This window comes from Myotis myotis, unplaced genomic scaffold (assembly GCF_014108235.1).
Source record: "Myotis myotis isolate mMyoMyo1 unplaced genomic scaffold, mMyoMyo1.p scaffold_m19_p_4, whole genome shotgun sequence".
NCBI classification, from domain to species: Eukaryota; Metazoa; Chordata; class Mammalia; order Chiroptera; family Vespertilionidae; genus Myotis; species Myotis myotis.
In genome coordinates this window covers 94532314-94551485 of record NW_023416346.1, presented here as the reverse complement: position 1 = coordinate 94551485, position 19172 = coordinate 94532314, and the positions used below count along the sequence as shown (strand labels likewise).

Here is a 19172-nt window from a genome sequence, read left to right as displayed (position 1 = left end):
TTTTGTTTTAATGTCCTGTTCTTCCACAATTACAACACCTTTTATTCTCCACTGTTACAGTGGCAGCAAGTAAATTTGCTTGAAAAGTGCCTGACCCCACATTCTGACATGCTCAAATCATTTCTGTAATGGTACTATTTTTTCTCAGTGGTGTCAGGCATTTCTTACAATCAGAATTGGCATTTTCATAAGCTAATTGTTGAAATAAAATGTCTCCTGCTGCTGAGCTTTTTTCAAGTTTTGACCCACTCTTTCCCAACATTCAAGATCTAATGTACTTTCTTCAGGAAAACAAGGGTTATGTTCTACAATAACATGCAAAAACTGTAAGAGAATACCTTCTGACACTTTAATTCCTTTATCCTTAAGCATGCAAACCAAAAGTCTACAATAAAGTTTCTTACTTTTTAACTGATTTCTGGCCCATTAGCCTGGCTAAAAAAAGATGTTCCCACCCTACTTACAGATCGAGACTTCTGCAGCTGGCCATGGGTTTTGCACATGGTGAATTTCCCCATCTTTTCGGTGAATTCTTTTTCCTCACCTATCTGGTGAATTTTCCCCACCTTGCCAGTGAAACCATTTTTCCGCTCTAGGCGAAATCTTCTTCTCCAAATGTCCCTCATCAAGGCGCCAGATGTGCGATCCATGTCTTGCGTGGTTCAGGGTTTGGGATCTGGAGAAGGGCCATATGCAAATGACAGAGATGAGACAAGAAATAATAATTTGGAAATATTGGGGGACAGGGACGAAGCCCAACTCAAGGGGAAGGACTTCCACTGGAGCTCAGGCCTTGCCAACCTTTTATTCAGTTTTGGATACACATATAGCCCTTAGGCAGGCAGGCAATTCTGGTAACAGACAGACTACCTTAAAGGTCAGTAAATATTAGTAAAGATTTACCCTGAGACTATTTGGTCAGGAAATTGCTTGAGCTACCATTGTCTCAATTAATCAATCAGTGCATAGCTCTGGCCCTTGCCAGGGCTCAAGGTTCACCAGCGTTCTGGGCTCCTTGTTTACACTTCTTTGATAGTCAAGACAATGGGTAGCTTTCAACATCTTAGCTTGTAAGTTAATGTTGAGTTCCTTCAACATGTTTTGTTCTAGGAGTCTTACATTATAGTCTTTGATCCATTTCAAGCTAAACTTTGTGAGTGGTGTAAGACTGGGTTCCAATTTCCTTTTCTACATGTGGTAATGCAGCATTCCAATCACCATTTGTTGAAAACAATATCCTTTAACCATTATGATGTCCTTGACTGTCTTATCAAATATTAGTTGACTGTATATGCACTGGTTTAATTCTGGGCTCTCTATTCTATTCCATTGGTCTACATGTCTCCTTTCTATGCCAACATCATACTCTTTGCATTACTATAGCTCTTGTAGTATAGCTTGGAATCAAGCAGTGTGAGACCTCCAGTTTTGCTTTTCTTTCTCACTATTACTTTGACTATTCAGGGATTTTGTGATTTTATACAAATTTTAGGATTCTTTTTTTTCCCTTATGGGTGAAAAAATAAAATCCTTTGTAATTTTGATAGGGATTTTGTTAAATCTATAGGTGGCTTTGGGTATCATGGGTATTTTAACAATATTATGTCTGCCAGTGCATGAAAATAAAGTGTTCTTTTATTTGTTGGTGTCCCCCTAGATTTCTTTCATCAAAGAATTTTAAGTTTCTTTGTAAAAATCATTCACTTCCTTGGTTAATTTATTCCTAGATATTTTATTATTTTTGTTGTTATGAATGGCCATACTTTTAATTTATTTTTCAGCAGTTTCATATTTACTGTATAAGGAATAAACTGCTTTTTGCATATTGATTTTACATATTGAAAATTTACTGAATTTGTTGATTATGTCCAACAGTGTTTAGTTGAGTCTTTGGCTGTTTTCTTTATATAAGATCATATCATCTGATAATAATGACAATTTTACTTCTTTGTTTCTGATTTGGGTACCTTTTATTTCTTTGTCTTGCCTCATTGCTCTATACAGAATTTGAAGTACTATATTGAATAAGAGTCATGTGAGTGGGCATTCTAATCTTGTTCTTGATCTTAGAGAAAAAGCTTTCTAATTTTGCCATTGAGTATCATGCTAGCTGTGGGTTTGTCATATATGGCCTTTATCACATTGCAGTATTTTCCTTCTATACCCAAACTGTTGAGATGTTGTTGTTGTTGTTTTCTCTCATCAGTAAAGGGTGTTGTATTTTTAGAAAGCTTTTCTTGCATCTATTAATGTGATTACATGATTTTTGTTATTCATCATATTAATGTGTGTATATTTATTGATAGTGTGGTGTAAATGTATTGATACTCATAATTTTAACCATTTTTGCATCTCAGGGATAAATCCCATTTAGCCATGATATATAAACCTTTTAATGAGTTCATTAGTTCAGTTTTCTAATATTTTGTTGAAAATCTTTGTATCTATGTTTATCAGGAATATTGACCTACAGTTTTCTTTGGTTGTGATGTCCTTTTTTGGTTTTGGTATCAGGGTAATGCTCCCTTTCAAAGAGAGTTTGAATGTGTTTCCTCCTCTTCAGTTTTATGGAACACTTGAGAAAGTTTGGCATTAATTTTTCTTTAAATATTTGGTAAAATTCACTAGTGAAACCACCTATTCCTGGAGTTTTCTCTGGTGGGTAGTTTTGATCAGTGATTGAATCTCCTTATTCATTATTGGTCTGTTAAGATTTTCTGTTTCTTCCTGGATCAGTTTCAGTAGGTTGCATGACTCTAGGAACTTTTCTGTTTCTTCCACATTATCTAATGTGCTGTTGTATAATTATTCATAGTAGTCTCTAATGATACTACTAATGGCCCGGTGCATGGATTCGTGTACATTGAAAGGAAATTAATGAGAAGGTGGTGATGGTGGGGTGGCAGGACTGGGCGAGATGGCTGGACATACCCTGAAGCCAACCTCCCGTAGTCCCTCCATGGCCAGCCACACCTAGGGCAGCACCAGAGTGAGTGAGGTCCCTCCAGCAGATGGGGTCCCTCGACCTAGCCTGCGGGGATCAGGCCGAAACCAGCTCTCTGACATCCCCAAGGGGTCTCGGGTTGGGAGAGGGCACTCTGCAAAGTTGCTCTCTGCTCCTGTATTGAGTGTCTGCCCCCTAGCGGTCAGTGTGTATCATACCAACTGGCTGGTTGGCCAGTCGGCCAGTCAGCTGATCGCTTAGCCTTTTATATATATAGAAGACTAGTGGCCCGGCACACTAAATTCATGCACAGGGGAGGGTGTGTTCCTCAGCCTGTCTTGCACCCTCTGCAATTTAGGACCCCTCGAAAAATGTCCTGCCATTTTACAGGGATCTGGCCTAAATCAGCAGTCGGACATCCCTCTCGTAATCCAGGACTGTTGGCTCCTAACCGCTCACCTGCCTGCTTGCCTGCCTGATTGCCTCTAACCACTCTGCCTGCCGGCCTGCTCGCCCTCAACTGCCCCCCCCTGCTGGCCTTCTTGCCCCCAAATGCCCCCCCTGCCAGCCTGATCACCCCCAACTGCCCCCCCCCCTGCTGGCCTGCTCACCCCTACTTTCCTTCCCCACTGGCCTGCTCATCCCCAACCATCACACTGCTGGCCTGCTTACTCCAAACTGCCCCCTGCTGTCCTGATCACCTCCAACTGACCCCCACTAATGGCCTGCTTTCCTCCAACTGCCACCCCTGCTGGTCTGCTTACCCCCAATGGCCCGACCCCCCACCAGCCTGATCACCCACAACTATCCTCCCCTCTTGACCTCTAACCTCCTCTACCTCGGCCCTGCCACCATGGCTTTGTCCAGAAGAATATCTGGAAGGTCTCCTGGAAGGTCTCCCAGTCTAATTAGCATATTACTCTTTTATTTGTGTAGATATATTTGTCTGTAAATATGATTATGATTGCAGGTATGAGTAGGACCAGGTAAAATTTTATAGAATGGGCCTTTTATTACAGATGGTTTGCCATGTATGCATTTTTTCTAAAGAAGTAAAAATTACTTCAAAAAATGTTTCAGGAAGACTTTGAGAAATTTACAGTATCTGCTTTTCTTCCAAGAAAGTTGTCACTTTTATTCCAGAGTGAGAACTATTTGTATGCTTTCTATGTCAGCATAGGGCCTCTGTGACTGGGGGGCACTTAGCTTGACTTGAGAGTAATTATCTTGCTCACTGGCTGGGAGGGAGAGTGTGTGGCAGAGGAGATAAATACTCAGTTCTGGATTATTCATAGATTGCTGACTTTCTGGATTGATTGTGCAAGGCCCTCCTTTTATTGATGTCCACCTTCTGTTGACAGACATCTAACCCAGGAGAGAAATGAGATGAAACTCTCTCTTTCTTGTCATTGTAAAAAGCATTTGAATTCCTAAGGTGTGATAAGGCCACCCAGCCATCCACAGTCAAGGTACACATTTTCATAGAGGATGTTCCCACTCTTGAATAAATTAAAACAATATTTTTCTTTTAATTTAAACTTTCTTCTATAACTGTTTTCTTGTTACTTAAAAGCTAGTTTTTTTTGAAACTGCTTCCAAAGCATTTCAAACTATATATGTCCTTGGAATTAATTTATAAATAAGAATTGAGCCCGGCTGGTGTGACTCAGTGGTTTAGCATCAACCTATGAACCTGAAGTCACAGTTTGATTCCAGGTCAGGCCACATGCCTGGGTTGTGGGCTTGATTCCCAGTACAGGGGCGTGTAGGAGGCAGCCAATCAATGATTCTCTCTCATCATTGATGTTTCTATCTCTCTCTCTCTCCCTTTCTCTCTGAATCAGTAAGAATATATTTTAAAGAGAGAGAGAGAAGAGTATATATGTTTGTAAATAAGAAAACATGTATTTGATGCTCTTAGAAAGTCTTATTTTTTTTCATTAAAACTTGTGCAGTATAGGGAACTCCATAGGTTCTCTTAATTTGAAGAAAGTTAGAGGGAAAGGTAATAATTCAGAGTTCCTTGGGAAAATGTGTCACTTATATATTTTTTATGTTTATTTTTTTTAAATCAAAAACTGAAATATTTTCTATTCAGAAAATATATTTGGATCTAAATATCTTCTATAATTTTAACCCTAAAATATCAATTTAAATATTTTTAAAATGGTTGGGATGTTTGCTTTTTAAATAAGTTAGGTTACTGGAGTTCGACATGTTACTGGATCACCTGGGGTAATTTTCTGATTGGAAAATTAAGAATTATAGTCAGAGGGGAAGACATGAGAATTTTTAAAGAACATATTCAATTTACTTTACAAGCTGAACCTCTCTTATCATGTGACTTGTTTTGTATGTTTGTTAAACTATATTATTACATAAGCATTGCTGCTATTGGGACAAACAGTGACAGTTGATTCAGGTCATGTGAATGTCCACTGTCTGTTTTAATTTGTATGTTCGTTTTGACTCTGTCATATGCTCAATCTTCAGTGGAAGTCATGAGAACATATTATTTTTGCCTGCTCCCTACTTTACGTTGGAAATATTCTTTTTTACCCAGAGGGACCTTAAGTTTGATGTAAGGGATTGTTTCTGTTGCCAAATTTTTTCTTAATTGCCAAGTAAGAGAGTTGTGAACTCTTCAGTGATGCCTTCCCCAGGATATTTGCAGATGTGGTTGGGAAAAGTCATTTCATCCTTGACCTTTGCATGTCAGGTGCTGGGGTCCCTGGGCTCCCGCTTGCCCCAATTGCCTCGGGGATCATGTGGCCAGCCTGCGCCTGTGCTCCAGCTCTCTGCAGGGATCACGCAGCTGGCCTGCGCCCAGGCTGCAGCTCGCCCCGATAGCAGAGGGGATCACGGGGCCAGCCTGTGTGCAGGCTCCCGCTCGCCCCTATCGCTGCAGGGATCACGCGGCCTGTGGCTGGGCTCCCGCCCGCTGCAGGGATCATGCAGCAGGCCTGCGCCCAGGAACCGATTGCCCTGATAGCCAGGGGGAACACGTGTCGGGCCTGCCTCCGGGCTCCCTCTCGCCCAATTGCCTCAGGGATCATGCCGTGCTCCAGGAGCCAGCCTGCGCCTGGGCTCCAGCTTGCCCCCATCCCGGCGGGGCGGGGATCACGGGGCCTGCGCCCAGGCTCTGGCTTGCTGTGGGGATCACGCAGCCGGCCTGCGCCTGTGCTCCTGCTCACCCCAATCGCCTCCGGGATCATGAGGCCACAGGCCAGCCCAGCTTTCTGATGGCCGCCTTTGCCTGCCCCCATCTCTTGCCTGCCTCCTGGGTTTCCGGTCACCATTTTTCCATTCTTCCCCTGTCGCCTCCCATCATTGCAGGATATGCAAATTAGCCGCCATCTTTGTTGGCGGTTAACTACCATCTTGGCTGGCAGTTAATTTGCATATCACCCTGATTAGCCAATGGGAAGTGTAGCGGTTGTACACTAATTACCATGTTTCTCTTTTATTAGATAGGATGTATTTCTGCAGTGTCAGTTGTAATTTCTCCACTTTCATTTCTGGTTTTATTTGTCTTTCTCTTTTTTCTTAGTTTGTCTTACTAAAAGTCTGTCACTTTATCTTTTTGACAACCCAGCTCTTAATTTCATTGACACTTTCTATTGTCTTTCTGGTCTCTATTTAATTTATGTACACTTTGATGTTTATTATTTGCTTTCTTCTGCTAACTTTTACTCTAATAGAATCTTGATTTTCTAGCTACTTAAGGTGTACAGTTAGGTTGATTGCAAGCATTCTCATTTCTTAATATGTGCATTTATTACTGTAAACTTTCCTTTCAGGACTACTTTTACCACATCCCATAGGTTTTCGTATATTGTGTTTCCATTTTAAATTGCTTGAGATGATCTTTGATTTCTCATTCTATTTCTTCTTTCATCAACTGATTATTTAGATGTGTATTGTTCAGTTTCCACATATTCACAGTTTTTTCAGCTTTTCTCAAATTGATCTAGTTTCAAAACTATGTGATCGGGAAAGATATTCGGTATGATTTCAGTCTTTTAAAACAGCATGATGATTACCAGAGGAGAAGCGGTGTAGGTAAGGTAGAAGAGGGTATAGGGTGGATAAATGGTGGTAAAAGAGACGAGTTGGGGTGGCAAGCACACAGTGCAATATAAAGAGAATGTATTATAGAATTGTACACCAGAAACCTATATAGTTTTATTAATCAATGTCAACCCAATAAATTCAATTAAAAATGAAGTATAATAAAATTCTCTAAGACCTTCTAGGGGTCGTAATATATGATCTATCCTGGAAAATGTTCTGTGTGCACTTTAGAAGAATGTGTATTCTGCTGCTGTCAGATGGAATAGTCTATAGGTATCTGTTAGGTTGATTAGGTCTAATGTGTGGTTCAAGTCCATCATTTCCTTGTGGATTTTCTGTCTGGATGATGATTCCATGGTTTAACGTGGGGTATTAAAGTACCCTAACATTATTGCCTATTTCTGCCTTCATATGTTTTTATTTGCTTAATATATTTAGGTGCTTCAATGTTGGGTATGAATATATTTATAATTGTTACTAGCGGCCCGGTGCACAAAATTTGTACATGGGGGAGGGGATGTTTCTCAGCCCGGCCTGCACCCTGTCCAATCTGGGACCCCTCGAAGGATGTCCTACTGCCAGTTTACAGGGATCGGGCCTAAACTGGCAGTCGGACACCCTCTCACAATCCGGGACTGCTGGCTCCTAACTGCTCACCAGCCTGCCTGACTGCCTGATTTCCCCTAACCACTTTGCCTGCCAGCCTGCTCACCCCCAACTGCCCCCTGCCATCGGCCTGCTTGCCCCCAAATGCCCCCGCCAGCCCGATCACCCCCAACTGCCCCCCATGCCAGTGTGCTCACCCCCAACTGCCTCTCCTGCCAGCCTGATCACCCCCAACTTCCCCCCCTGCTGGCTTACTCACCCCCGCATTCCCTCCCCACTGACCTGCTCCCCCCCAACTGTCCCCATGCTGGCCTGCTCACTCCAAACTGCCCCCCCACACTGTCCTGATAACATCCAACTGACCCCCACTGACGTCCTTCTTGCCCCCAACTGGCCCCCCTGCTGGTCTGCTTACCCCCAATGGTCCCGCCCCTCACCAGCCTGATCACCCACAACTGCCCTCCCCTCTTAGCCTCTAACCGCCTCTACCTCGGCCCCTCCACCATGACTTTGTCCAGAAGAATGTCCAGAAGGGCTCCTGGAAGGTCTCCCAGTCTAATTAGCATATTTCCCTTTTATTAGTATAGATAAAGGCCTGGTGCATGGGTGGGGGCTGGCTGGTTTGCCCTGAAGGGTGTCCTAGATCAGGGTGGGGGGTCCCTTGGGGCATGAGGTGCACTGGGTGAGGGGCCTGTGGTGGTTTGCAGGCCAGCCACACCCCCATAAGGTGATGGTCCCCGCTGGGGGTGTGTGGCCAGCCTGGGTGAGGGGCTGATGGCTGTTTGCAGGCTGGCCAAGCCCCCCAGCAGGGACCCTCACCCCATGAAGGTGTGGTCAGCCTGGGTGAGGGGCTGAGGGCTGTTTTCAGGCTGGCCACAGCCCCTTCAGGGTGGGGGTCCCCACTGGGTTGCCTGGCCAGCCTAGGTGAGGGGCTGATGGCTGTTTGCAGACTGGCCAAGGCTCCTAGCAACCCAAGCTCTCAGCCCCCCCTTTTTTTCCTTTTTATTCAGTGCCTCCTTGAGCAGAGGAAATCTGGGATTTATTTATCTTCTATAATTGAAACTTTATAGCCTTGAGTGGATGCCTGGGCTGGCCAGGACAGGCGAGAAGCTTGGCTTCCTCCATCACCAGGGGCAACCCAAGCCTCCTGCTTGCTCCAGCTCCGTGGGTGCCACCATCTTGGTTGGGCTAATTTGCATACTCGCTACTGATTGGATGATGGGTGTGGCTTGTGGGTGTATCAGAGTGACACCAATTTGCATGTTTCTCTTTTATTAGTGTAGATATCTTCTTGATGGATAGATCCCCTCATGATATATAATGACCTTCCCTGTCCCTGGTTACCATTTTTGGCTTGAAGTAAACATTTTTTGTTGTTGTTAATCTTCATCTGAGGATATTTTCTTTTTTAAAAAATTATTTTTTTTAAATACTCACCTGAGGATATTTTTCCATTGATTTTTACAAAGAGTGGCAGAGAGAGGAAAACACAGAGAGAAATATCAATGTGAGAGAAACACAGCAATTGGTTGCCTCCTGCACAAACCCCAACCAGAGGACCCTGGCCAGGGAAGAGCCTGCAACCCAGGTATGTGCCCTTGACTGGAATGGAACCCAGGACCTTTGGTCTACAGGCCAATGCTCTATCCACTGAGCCAAAGCAGCTAGGGTGAGAATATTTTTCCATTGATTTCCAGAGAAAGTGGAAGGGAGAGGTAAAGACAGAGATGGAGAAACATTGATGTGAGAGACACATAGATTGGCTGCCTCCCGCAGGTGCCCTAACCAGGGCCAGGGATCGAGCCTGCAATCAAGGTACATGCCCTTGATCAGAATCAAACCTGGGACCCTACAGTGATGGGCTGACACTCTATCCACTGAGCCAGACTGGCTAGGGCAAAGTAAACTTTTTTTTCTGACATAAGTATAGCTCCCTCCACTTTCTTTTGGTTTTCACTTGCATGGGATAGGTATCTTTTTCTCTCCTTTCAGAGAGTCAGTGTGTTTCCTAAAGCTGAAGTGGGGCTCTCTCAGCATAAAATTGACTCTTGATTTGGTTTCTTTGTTTGTTTTGTCCATTTATCCACTCTGTGTTTTTTGATCGGTGAAGTCACTCCATTAATATTTGAGTAATTATTGATATGTAAAGCCTTACTCATGCCACCTTATTAATTCCTTTCTGGTTGTTTTGTATTTTTCTATCTGTCCCTCTGTTTTTGCCTACCTTTGCAAATTGATGGTTTTCCATGGTATTGTGCTCTGTTTCCACTTTTAAAAAATGTTTTGCAAATCTAATCTAGATTTTATCTTTGTTGTTACTATGAGGTTTCAATGTAACATCTCTTAGGTAAAACAGTATACTTTAGGCTGATAGAAACTAATCTTTGTTAACCAATAAAGGCTTTATTCTTTTACTCCTCCCTTTCATATTATCGATCGCCTCTTTTATGTTGTTTATTAGTTAACAATTTATGGTAAATGTTGCTATTTTAACTAATTTTTTCTTTAAATTTTAAGCCATAATTTAGTGGCTAACTTATAATCCTAATATAGCTTCTAATACAGAGTACAGTTGGTATACAATCTTAGTTATATTAGTGTCAGGTATATAATTTCATAATCGACATGTTTATACCTTACAATGTGATCACCCCACTAATTCTAGTACTCATCTGTCACTTTGTATCTGTAGAACAAATTTTGCAAGATAAGCTATTCATGACTGGAAATTTTCATCTTTCAGTATTTTGAATATATAAATCTACTCTGTCATGGCCTGTGGTGTTTCTAATGAGAAATCCACTGACAGCCTAGTGGCACTGCCTCTGTAAGTGACTTTCTTTTTTATTTCTTGGTGCCTTGAAGATTCTTTTTTCATTGAAGTTTGACAGTTTAATTATAATGTGTATTGGACTAGGTCTGTTAGCATTGAAAAATGGGGTGTTGTGTTAGCTCTGTGGACTTCTATGTCCATATCCTTCTCCAGGTTTGGATAATTCTCAGCTATCATTTCTTTTAAAAACTCCATGCCCTCTTCTCCCTCTTTTCTCTTTCTGGTACCCTGATATTCTGATATTTGTCTTTCTATGGTCTCTCATAGTTCATGTAGGCATTTCTTTCTCTTTTAAAGTCATTGTTATTTCTTCTCTTGTGTGTTATTTCAAAACCCGTTTCATCCAAGTCACTCATTCTTTTTTCTTTCTTTTTTTCTGTTCTACTAATATAGTAATTCATTGAACTTTTCAGCTCCAGAGTTTCTGTTTGTTTCTTTTCTTTTCTTTTCTTTTGATCTCTTGTTAAAGAATTCATTTTGTTCATATATTTAACCCCAGATTTCATTTTATTGTGTTTCTGAGTTTTTTATAACTTGACTAGAGGCCCAGTGCACAAAAATTTGTGCACTCGGGGGAGAGGGAGGGTCCCTCAGCCCGGCCTGTGCCCTCTCGCAGTCTGGGACCCCTCGGGAGATAACGACCTGCTGGCTTAGGCCTGCTCCTGGGTGGCAGAGGGCAGGCCCAATCCCTAGGTGCAGCCCCTGGTCGGGCTCAGAGTGGGCCGATTGGGGAGTTGGGGCACCGCCCCCTGTCATGCACAGAGCAGGGCGGATCGGGAGGTTGCGATGCCACCCTCAGTCACACTCAGGGTAGGGCCGATTGGGGGGTTGGGGCACCGCCCCCTGTCACACTCAAGGCAGGGTCGATGGGGAGGTTGCGGCGCCACCCCCTGTCACGCACAGAGCAGGGCCCATCAGGGGGGTTGGGGAGCTCCCCCCGTCACACACAGGGCAGGGCCGATCAGGGGGTTGAGGAGCTCCCCCCTGTCACTCACAGAGTAGGGCCAATAGGAGAGTTGGGGCACTGCCCACTGTCACACACAGAGCAGGGCGGATCAGGGGGTTGGGGCGCCGCCACTGTCACACTCAGGGCAGGGCCAATGGGGAGGTTATGGCTCTACCCAATCACACACAGAGCTGGGCCCCTGGGGGGGTGTTGGGGCGCCGTCCTCTATCACCCACAGAGCAGGGCCGATCAGGGGGTTGGGGCGCCACCACTCTCACACTCAGGGCAGGGACGATGGGGAGGTTATGGCTCTACCCCATCACACACAGAGCAGGGCCCGTGGGGAGGGGGGTTGGGGCGCCTCACCCTGTCACACACAGAGCAGGGCCGATCAGAGGTTTGGGGCGCCGCACCCTGTCACACACAGAGCTGCAGGGCGATCAGGGGGTTTGGGCGCTGCCCCCTGTCACTCTCGGCTCCACTGATTTCAGTGCTGGGAGGCATATTACCCTTTTACTATATAGGATAGAGGCCTGGTGCATGGGTGGGGCCAGCTGGTTTGCCCTGAAGGGTGTCCTGGATCAGGGTGGGGGGTCCCCACTGGGGTGCCTGGCCAGTCTGGGTGAGGGGCTGAGGGCTCTTTTCAGGCTGGCGGGTGACTGAAGCTCCCAACTGCTCCTTTTTTTCTTTTTTTTAAATTCTGGGCCAGGTTTAGCTCTGGCTCCAGCTCTGAGGCCTCTGCTGCTGAAAGCAGGTATCTGGTTTGTTTGGGTTCTACAATCGAAACACTGTATCAACTCCAGCTCTGAGATCCCAGCTGGCTGATCCAGGTTTCTGGGGTTTTGTTTAGCTTCTATATTTGTAACAATGTTTCAAACTGCAAGCTCAGAGGCCGGCAGCGGCAGGCGGGGAAGGTTGGAGTCCTCCGTCACTGAAGCAAGCAAGCCTCATGTTCCCTTTAAGCTGCCTGGCTGCCGGCCGCCATCTCGGCTGGCAGTTAATTTGCATATCGCCCTTATTAGCCAATGGGAAGGGTAGCAGATGTATGGCTAATTACCATGTTTCTCTTTAATTAGATAGGATGTGTTTTTCTACCTGCTATTTTGAATTCTTTATCAGTTAAAGTGCTATATTCTGTTCCTTTAAGTTCAGTTGCTGAATAATGATTTTCTTTTTGTGATTCCACATTTTCTTGATTTTTTAATATTCCTTGTAGTTATGTGTTGGTGCTTTTGCTTTTTAAACAGCAGACACCTTCTTAACTTTTTGCTCGCTGCCTCCAGCAGATCTGGTGTTATGTTCAATGGCATTGCTATTATCTGATATTTCCTTTGTGTTTGTGAAGGTGGAATTGTTCCACTCTTCTTGCTCTCTCATGGTCAAATTTTGAAACCTTTGTTTCTTTTGATCTTCCAATTCACCAGGATAGCTATTGTTTTTCCAGAAGGTGGCACTATAGCTTAAGTTTGTGGTTTCTCCCTTGCCCAATGACCATGGTCTGTTTTCTGAGAGTGCTCCCTGTGCTCTCTGAGCTTGATCTCCTGGGTGCACTTAGGAAGCACACACAAGGAAGTGGAGGGAGGTGTGGGTTAAGCACTCAGTGAGGTGAGATGGCACTCCCAGAGATTTGTGAGTGGGCTTCCTGTTAAGTTCTTATCTGCTTCTTTCCCAATATACTCCTTGCCCTCCCTCCGCAGTGGCGAGCTCCCACCTTAGTCCTCCAGGTGGTCCTAAAGAAATAAGAGTTTTTCCAGCTGTGTTATGCCCAGCTGGGATAGCTTAGTACTCACTCACCACTATGTGGTTTTTCATGGGAAAGGTTGCCTCCACCAGATAAATCAGTTCTGTTCAGTGTTTCCTTAGGGTAGAGGCAGCATCTGAAAAGATTCTGTTACCACTTTTGCACAGACAAAAGTCACAGTTTTATTTTCTCTAATGGTGAGTTAGAGTCTCCCTTTGAGAAGGTTGGACTTATTGAAGATCTCTCATGCATGAGTGAGTGCCCTGGTCAATACTCACCCAATTTTTGACTGAGAGTGGCTGGGGATGTCTAGGCAGTTTTGCTGTCTTAACCAGTTCTGCAACCTGTGTGGAGGTTTATCTCTTACAGGCTATACAGGTGGGTGAGACTCCTCTAGAGTTCCTTGGAGTAAGGCTTCCACCAAGTTTCTTTTGTTCTTGTATGGATATCTAATTCATTGACTAATAGGGGAGATATAAACAAGGAATATGTTACATGTTGCTTATGTCACCCTGATAATTTCTGTATTTAAGTCTGGCATTAAGGTAATAATTACCTCAATGAGTAAATTGGGAAATGCTTTCTGCGCTTCCATTTAGTGGAAAGATCGTGGATATTTGGTAATTTTTTATATTTATATTTTGTTGTAAGAATGGTTAACATGAGTTCTATCTTTTTAGCAAAATTTAAGTGTATACTACATTATTGTTGAGTATAGGTACAATGCTGTACAGTAGACCTCTAGAGTTGATCTTGCTTGACTGAAAATTTATGCCAGTTATTAATAACTCTTACTTCTCTTCTCATCCCAACCCCTGGAGACAATTATTTCAGGCTTTGATTTTATAAACTTCACTCATTTAGATACCTCATGTAAATGGAATCATGCAGTACTTGTCTTATTTTGCATAGTTACCCAGTAGTGGATGGTGTGCGATTGCTGGATGATATGCGTGTTCTAATTTAATTGTTTAAAGAGCCTTCATACTCTTTTTCTTAGTGGAAATGCACCATTTTTCATTCCCACCAACTGTGTGCAAGGGTTTCAACTTCTTCACACTCTTACCAACACTTGTCTTTTGCTGCTGTTGTTAATAGCCATCTTGATATGTGTGAAATGATATCTCATTGTGGTTTTCATTTATATGTCCCTAATGATTAGTGACAGTGAGCACTTTTTCATATATCTGTTGTTCATTTGTATGTTTTCTTTGGATAAATGTCTACTAAATCTTTAGCCCATTTAGAAGTGTGTTGTATTGCTGCCATATCACCTCCCAATTATTCAGTATGTCCTATGCTTAAAGCTAACTCTAGACTATAGAGAGCAAAACAATACTATTACTTTATTGTAATACGTCTACCAATATCACACTAATAGATGACGCTCAAAATAACATGGGTAAGTTGTTTGCAGTTATAGATTTCACTAACATGTTCTATTCAGCAACACATTAACAGGAGGGAGGTATTCTTACCCAACTCCCATTTACTTTGCTCCACCACTGATACTGTGGAACAAACCTGTAACTGCTTCCAATATGCAGGAGATGGAAATAAATACCCACAGTGCAATTAGACTCCTACTTTTGGCTGGAGATGCCATCCACTTACTTTAGCCTCTACACTGTTTCTGTGCCTCTTTCTTAATTGAGTTCCTACCTTTGCCATTGTTGACAGAGTGCAGTGTTAACACATTCAGAGGTGTATCACCTTAGCCTTAGATTATGTACTGGCTCATAAAGCAGAGTTCTGTTCACTAATTAACAGTCCCGCTGCATGTGAGTAATAAAATACTCACTATAATTTACAAATAGACAGAAACATGTACCAAAGAGTCATACTTTTACCATATAGACTAAAAAAAATAGAATAAGTAAAATTCTGGGGGGGGGGGGGGGTTGGTGATCTCTTTCCTGGATTCTTCCCAATAAGTTGGCAGAGTGGTTTCAAATTGATTTTGAAATCCTAGTTTGTGCCCTTAGACGATTCTGAGTCCTAAAGACAATTTATTGCTGGTCCCAAAATTAGACACTATGAAATAACATAATTTGGATTAAAAATAAACCTTTTTCACTGTAATATGGAACTTATTAGCTCAATACATAACAGCACAAAAATCAAATTTTTACACATTATATTTTTTAAAAGGCCAAGACGTGTATCATGGTAGCATAAGTTGTTTGTTCTTTTCTCCCCTTTTAAAAATAACTATTTAGACATACATATATGAATAAAATAGCCTCAACATTCTATGGTAATGACCTGGGAGAACTCTTACTCAACTGTACATCTAAAAATGATCAAACAAGACCTTGTTAAGAGCTAAAACTTAAAGGGGGTTGGAGAAACTGCCCCACATTCACTTTACCATGGTTGGTAAAAAAGACAAAAGCGAAACTGAAGAGTGTTGACCTCAACACATACCTATGAGTTAGAGAGAATCTGGAGAAGTCCAGCCTGCCTTAGGGGAGATCCCAGTACACTGTAAGAGTGAGATGAGACTAATTTGAAAGCAGAGGAGACGTAGGATCTCATTCAGAGCTGCCCCTTTTCCAAGGCCACATTACATGGGGATAAGCTGCCTTCCAGGGGCAGCAGCAATGTCTCCAATAGAGGAGGAGAAATGCAGACACTTCTGTGGAGAAGGTGGAAATCAATTAATGACTGTCCAGTTACCATGGTTTTGTATGTAGCAACCTGTTTCCTCCAGCAGCACCCACATTTCTGAGGAGAGACTGCCATAACTGTAGGAGGGAAGAGAAAGGGAAGAAAGCAGATAATATCAAAGAGGATTACAGGAACATGGTTCCTGCTGTCTGCTTCAGGACTTTAGCAATGAGTTCATCCACAAACCTCTGGGAATACCTTACTGGAGGAAACCACCCGAGACCTATGGGCATCTCCAAAGCCCTATGTGCTAATTCCACACATATTCCCCACTCTTCTGCTGGCTCTTGGTGCAGGTTCCAAAGTGTATCCACAGAGCAAGTTCCAGTATTCAGGGAGTGTGATCAGAAAATAGGCCATGATCAGTGGGCAAGGGCAAAACCACAAAGTAGCTATAGCCCCCAGTTTGCCTGGCTCTATCTCCCTGACTCATTGCCCCCAGACACCCAGCCCCACTGCCACAATCCAGCATGCCTATTTCCACCACAATGACCCAGGATTCCTGTCCCCACCTGGCCTCACCACAACACTATGCCTACATAAGGCCACCCCACTAAGACTTGGAATCATTGCAGTTCTAATACATTGGAACAAACACAAAGAGACAGCTAAAATGTAGAGACAAAGAAACAACCCCCAAATGAAAAAAGGAGTAATTGCTGAAGAACGATCTAAATGAAATGAAGGCAAAGAATTTATCAGAGTTCAAAGTAATGGCTACAAGGATGCTCAAACAACTGCTTGAGAACTACAAGAATCTCAATGATAACTACAAGGAACTTAGTAGGACTACATTAGCATAAAAAAGTATACAAACCATGAATAAGAAACAAATTGGAAATGAAGAATGACATAGCTGAAATAAAGAATACCCTGGAAAAAATCAACAGTAGATTAGAAGAAACTGAGGACCAAACCGGGGAATTATAAAACAAGGTAGAATAAAATACCCAATCAGAGCAGTAATTAGAGAAAAATAATTAAAAAGTGGGAGGATAGTTTAAGGGAGCTTTGGGAAACCATGAAACATAACAACATCTGCATTAATAGGGGTACAAAAGGAGAAAAATATGAGCAAAGAATAGATAACTTCTTTGAAAAAATAATGACAGAAAACTTACATGACCTGGCATAGAAAAGAGTCACAGAAGTTCAGGATATACAGAGAGTCCCAATCAAGATGAATGCAAAAAGACCCACACCAAGATGCATCATATTTAAAATGACAAAATTAAAGACAAAGAATCTTAAAGGCAGCAAGAGAGAGACAGAAAGTTACCTACAAGGGATCTACCATTAGATTGTCAGGTAGTTTTAAATAGAAAACCGTCAGGCCAGAAGGGAGTGGCATGAAGTATACAAAGTAATGAAAATCAAGGTACTAAATCCAAGACCTCATTATCCAGCAAGGCTAACATTTAAAATTGAAAGTGAAATATAGATTTTCCCAAACAAAGAAGAGCCAAAGGATTTTATTACCACCAAACCAGAATTGCAAGAAATGTTAAAGGGACTGGTGTAATATAAAGAAGAAACAGAGAAAGTGAGAGAAGCATAGGCCTAAAGAATAAACATGGTGATAAATAATTACCTATTGATAATAAACAGTGTAAATGGATTAAATGCTCCAATCAAAAGACAAAGGGTAGCTGAATGGATAAGAAAGTATGACGCATATATGTGCTGTCTACAAGAATCCCACCCCAGAACAAAAGACTCACAGAGGATGAACATGTAGGGATGAAAAAAATAGACTTCAAAACAAAGGCCATAAAAGAGACAAAGAAGGTCACAACATAATACTAAAGGCATCAATCCAACAACAAAATATTACCCTTGTTAACATATATGCACCCAATACAGGAGCACCTAAATATATATTTAAAAATCAAACAAACATCTGTATGACTTTAAGGGAGAGATTGTAAGCAATAGAGTCATAGTAGAGGACTTAAACACCACAGTGACATAAATGCATAGATCTTCCAGACAAAAAAATCAGCAAGTGCACATGGATCATTCTCAAAGGTAGACTATATGTTAGGACACAATAAAAGCCTTAACAAATTCAGAAAGATTGAAATCATATCAAGCATTTTCTTCGATGACATTGACATGAACCTAGAAATCAAGTAAATTAAAAAAAAAAAACTCAAAATCATTCAAACACATGGAGGCTAAATACTATATTAGTAAACTATAAAAAGATTACCAATGAGATCAAGGAAAAAATCAAAAACTTCCTGGATACAAAAGAAAATGAACACACAACAACCCAGAATCTATGGGACACAGCTAAAGCAGTCCTCTGAGGGAAATTCATAACATTATAGGCCTACCTCAAGAAATACAAAAAAGCTCAAATAAACAATGTAACCCTACATTTTTTTAACAGGGGTCAGCTTTTATTGACTGTGTTACAAAAGAGCCAGTTTAGTAAAAAAGACCAAAGCCCATGTCATCATCAGACTCCTCAGATTCTTCTTTCTTTGCTTCCACTTTCTTCTCCTCAGCTGGGGCAGCAGCGGTGGAGGGGGCAGGACCTCCTGCTGGTGCAGCACTTGCTGCAGGGGCAGGTCCACCAGCCCCTACATTGCAGATGAGACTCCCAATGTTGACATTGGCCAGAGCCTTTGCAAACAAGCCTGGCTGGAAGGTCCAACTTTTACACCAGCTGCTTTCATGAGGGCATTTATCTTATCCTCTGTCACCATCACTTCATCATAGTGCAGGATCAGGGCCCAGTAGATGCAGGTGAGCTCCGAGACTGAGGCCATGGTGAGGGTGAGTACTGGGCGAGCACTGTTGGGGGTGGTGATAGTTGCCGGATGAAGTGAGGGCCTCACCCCAACGCGGCCTTAGCTTCCTTGGAAGAACCGAGCACCTTACCAGCAGCTGGGGAAAGGGGGCTGTAACCCTACATTTAAAAGAATTAAGATAAGAACAACAATAAAAGCCCACCATAAGTAATAGGAAGGAAATAAAAAAAATTGAGTGGAAACGAATGACACAGAGTTACGGAAAAACAAAACAAAACACAATACAAAAGATTAATGATACCAAGAGCTGGTTCTTTGAAAAGATAAACAAGATTGATGACCCTTTCATCAAGAAACAAAGAGGCCTAAAATAAAATAAAATGAGAAATGAAAGAGGCAAAGCCACAACTAAAAAGAAATTCAAAGGATTGTAAAATATGCTATGAACAACTATATGCCAACAAGCTGGACAACCTGGACAAAATTGACAAATTCCTAGACAAATAGCCTTCCAACACTGAATCAGGAAGAATCAGAAAACTGGAATAGGCTGATAACAGCTAATGAAATCGAATCAGTAATAAAAAATAAAAATAAAA

The 19172-nt window shown here is 42.4% G+C and overlaps 1 pseudogene; it reads right to left on the bottom strand.

Annotated features, from left to right (window-relative positions):
• Positions 1-18228: 18228 nt before the first annotated feature.
• LOC118654097 lies at positions 18229-18591 on the bottom strand (annotated as a pseudogene).
• Between the last annotated feature and the right edge of the window lie 581 nt (positions 18592-19172).